The following is a 4571-nucleotide window of genomic DNA, read 5'->3' as shown; positions in this document are numbered from 1 at the left end:
TTTATGGGTGTGAAGCAGATTTCAAAGGCCAAATTTTCCCCTTAATTACGCCCAGACAACTCCACTGAAGGCAACGGTGCTGCACTCAGTTACAGTCTTACGGCCCATGCAGACCAAGTTTATGGCTTGTTTTCTTACCATCTAACATTGCAAGAGACATCCCATATTTGAGACCAAGACATACCTTTGCCCCAAAAGGACCTGTTAGGCAATACTCTTTATAATAACCATTTATAGAGATCAGAAAGACTTAGTCATCATTACTTTGAATAAAAGCTTTATTTAGGTCACACAAAAGGAATCTCTACCCCAAGTGAACTCCCTACATTAAGAATGTTTTGTTTCCCTGTAACTCACATGGGAAATCTTTGGGCTTTGGAGACTTTGTTCTGAGGCTGTTTTTCCTGATCTGTTGTTCTTGGTTATTCTTTTAGTTTTGTTTCTCAAGCAGGATCAGTGAATCATAGGGACTTGTTTATTTGTTGTACTTTTTTAGTCAGACTATTTGTTCTCTGGGTGTCTCTTTGCTCATTTCTCTGCTGCACTCAGATGTGCCCTTCCCAATCCTCTCTGGACTTATCTACAATAAAAAAAAAAGTACTGGTGTAATGCATGTGTAACCCTTTTGCCAAGTAGTGCCAGCAGCAGCCAGGGCCGGGTTCAATATCTAGGGGGCCCTTTTCATCCATCTCACACAGAACCGGCTCGAGGCCCCATCCAGAAGCCTGGGAAATTCATACACCCCTGGGCACCTCTGAGCGGCAATGCTTCCTCACGCGCAAGCACAGAATCTGAGTGTCAAAAAGCAAGTTTTAATGAAAGAGGGAGAGAGGTTACATGGGATTAGCTTGGGAAAATACCACGAACAGAGTTCATAGCCCACCCCCAGTAACCATCCCAGCTCAAATGGAGTGAGCAATGCCCTTTGCCTCTCGGGCTCACTAGTCCAACAATGTAAGGCTATGTCTACACTGCAGGTTTCTTGTGCAAGAACTGTTTTGCCTAAGAGTTCTTGTGCAAAAGGTCTTGTGCAAAAGCGTGTCCACACTGCCATGTGCTTTTGCGCAAGAGCGTCAACGGCAGTGTGGATGCTCTCCTGCGCAAGAAAGCTCTGATGGTCATTTTAGCCATAGGAGTTTCTTGCTCAAGAAACCGCTGCTGCCCATCCACTCTGCCTTCTTGGCCAAGAGCTCTTGAGCAAGAGGGCTTATTCTTCATGGGGAGAGGAATAACTCTTGCGCAAGAAGCCCTCTTTTCCAACACTTTACTGTGAATTTACTTGCGCAAGAACGTGCATGCAGTGTAGACACTCTGCAAGTTTTTGCACAAGAATCATAGAATACTAGGACTGGAAGGGACCTCGAGAGGTCATTGAGTCCAGTCCCCTGCCCTCATGGCAGACCCAGTACTGTCTAAACCATCCCTGATATACATTTATCTAAACTACTCTTAAATATCTCCAGAGATGGAGATTTCACAAATTCCCTAGGCAATTTATTCCAGTGTTTAACCACCCTGACAGTTAGGAACTTTTCCCTAATGTCCAACCTAAACCTCCCTTGCTGCAGTTTAAGCCCATTGCTTCTTGTTCTATCCTCAGAGGCCAAGAGGAACAAGTTTTCTCCCTCCTCCTTGTGACATCCTTTTAGATACCTGAAAACTGCTATCATGTCCCCTCTTAATCTTCTCTTTTCCAAACTAAACAAACCCAATTCTTTCAGTCTTCCTTCATAGGTCATGTTCTCTAGAACTTTAATCATTCTTGTTGCTTTTCTCTGGACCATCTCCAATTTCTTCACATCTTTCTTGAAATGTGGTGCCCAAAACTGGACACAAACTCCAACTGAGACCTAATCCTCGTAGAGTGGAAAAATGACTTCTCATGTCTTGCTCACAACACACCTGTTAATGCATCCCAGAATCATGTTTGCTTTTTTTGCAACAGCATCACACTGCTGACTCATATTCGGCTTGTGGTCCACTATAACCCCTAGATCCATTTCTAACGTACGCCGTCCTAGACAGTCGCTTCCCATTCTTTATGTGTGAAACTGATTGTTCCTGCCTAAGTGAAGCACTTTGCATTTCTCCTAATTAAACTTCATCCTGTTTACCTCAGACCATTTCTTCAGTTCGTCCAGATCATTTGAATTATGAGCCTATCTTCCAAAGCAGTTGCAATCCCTCCCAGCTTGGTATCATCTGCTAACTTAATAAGTGTACTCTCTATAGGGTTTCCAGATGGTTTAACCAAAAATACCAACACCTTCTTTCCCCCTCCCCCCAAAAAAAACACTGTTCAGGAAAAAAAAGGGGGGGGGGACCAAAGTTGAGTAAAAAAAACAAACCCAGCAAAAACAAAACACCCACCCCACCAAAACCAGGACGGTTATTAAGCAAAAAAACCAGCATGGCCCCTTTAAGGCCTTTGGGGTTTTTTTTTTTTTTTTTTTTGCTGGCAGCCATCTTGTTTTCTTACTTTGTGCAGGAAGAGAGCTCACCTGTGGAACCAGGTAAGTGGGGAGGAGGGGGAAGGAGAGGGAGTTTGGGAGGGACCCGGGGGCTGGGTCCAGTTCCTGCGTGTGTGTAGGGTTGCCAGGTGTCTGGTATTTTCGCCTCCTGGCAGGGAAAAAAAATCAGAAAATACCGGACATTTTAGGTGTCTGCTATTTTCTGACTTTTTACTGGACAGGAGGCGAAAAAATCAGACTGTTCGGGTCAATACAGGACCCCTGGCAACCCTCATTCTCTATGCCGATATTTAAATTGTTGATGGAGATATTCAATAGAACTAGTCCCAAAACAGACCCCTGTGAAACCCCACTTGTTATACCTTTCCAGCAGGATTGTGAACCATTAATAACTACTCTCTGAGCACGGTTATCCAGCCAGTTATGCACCCACCTTATAGTAGCCCCATTTAAGTTGTATTTGCCTAGTTTATTGATAAGAATATCATGTGAGTTCGTATCAAATGGTCGCTATTGCGCAAAAAGCCTGCAGTGTAGACGTAGCATAAGGGATCCATTCACTTACCCAAACTTTCTCTGTACCCCACTTCAAATGCCCCACCTATAGCTCTGTCCAGTCAGGGCGGACTCTGACACATCATCCTGATGACTCCACTCATTGAGCCTGAGGCCATGCCACCTTTGTGATGCTCAAGTGGTCCACTTGCTCTGCCTGCCGCTGCTCCTACAGGCTGCCTGTCATTCGTTCCCACCAGCCACTTTGTTGGCTGCCTGCCATTGTTCCTACCGGCTGCCCACCAGTCGTTCCCACCAGCTGCTCTGCTGACCGCCTGCTGCTGCTCCTACCAGCTGCCCGCTGGTCATTCCCACCAGCCGCTCTGCTGGCCGCCTGCCACTGCTCCTATTGGCTGCCTGCTGCTTGTTCCCGCCAGCCACTCTGCTGGCTACAGTGGATCTGGCTCAAGCCAAACCAGTGACTTCAGCTCTTAATGATTTCAACTCTTTAGCCACCATCTAGACTAGCAAAAGATTCCAGCTTCCACTGGAATAGCAAAAAGATTCCTGATGGAGTCTGTTTTAGGTCTATCCTTAGAGCAAGGTGGCAAAAATGGGCAGGTTGAATCAGTCTTACAGCTCACGCCTGGCAGGCATTAAGTAGGCTGGCTCAAGTCCTTCCTCCTCCGCCCTCCAACTCAGTTCACTCAACGCTGGTAGAGGGAGGCTTGTTCATCTGAGACGTCTTACAATGATGATGTTTGTCCTACAAGCGCTGATGTCATATTTTACAGTTCCCACATTTAGGGGTAGCATGATTTGTGACCCCACAACAGCCCAAATTATGTAGTTACAACACATCACATTCTAACAACTGATCCTCCATCAGCCCTGGCTGAATTAGATTTACATAACCACACCCTGGATTCCTTCCCCATTCCAGCATGAGCTCTATTTACATATCAACAGATAATTATCTTGCTGGGCTAAACAACTTCATCTGGCTGCACTGCAAGCCCTTCAGACCCCTGGCTTACACATGCAACCCTGAGTGTAAATTACTACCACCAGCATGCTCACTCTATCAGTGTAAGACAGGGCTTGCAAAACAGGGTAAGTTGAACTGATAGAAATCTCCACTTTGAATGGCACAGTGCATCTACACTGAGGGTTTTTGTCAATGTAACTATGGATACAAGGCCCTTCCCCTCCAGCAACAGCTAAAGTCAACCTCGTATAGACAGGGCTGAGGTCTCATTTCTTTGGATACAATTTCACTACTGCTTCACTGTAGTGACGGAACTTACTCACTGGGCCTGGAGAAAGGGGGCTGAGGGGGGGGGCGTATTTACCATTTCAGAGCAAAGCCCAATGATGATAAAGACAGAAAGCTCAAGAGAGTGAGTCTGTTCCCATAGTGTATTTTTCTGTTTTCACATTCATTTTACACCAGAACTCATAGCCTTCACTTGCCAACGTGGGTAATGAATCCACATGGGTCTTGATTTCTAGTTACACTCCATATATATTATGTTGGATACTTTTCTTATGTCTACTCCCCTGCCAAAAAGGAATATTATCATTGATTGCAGTAGTGCCCAGAGG

This window comes from Pelodiscus sinensis, chromosome 5, assembly GCF_052426305.1.
Source record: "Pelodiscus sinensis isolate ZL-2025 chromosome 5, ASM5242630v1, whole genome shotgun sequence".
Classification (NCBI taxonomy): Eukaryota; Metazoa; Chordata; order Testudines; family Trionychidae; genus Pelodiscus; species Pelodiscus sinensis.
Note: the sequence above shows the minus strand (reverse complement) of the source record.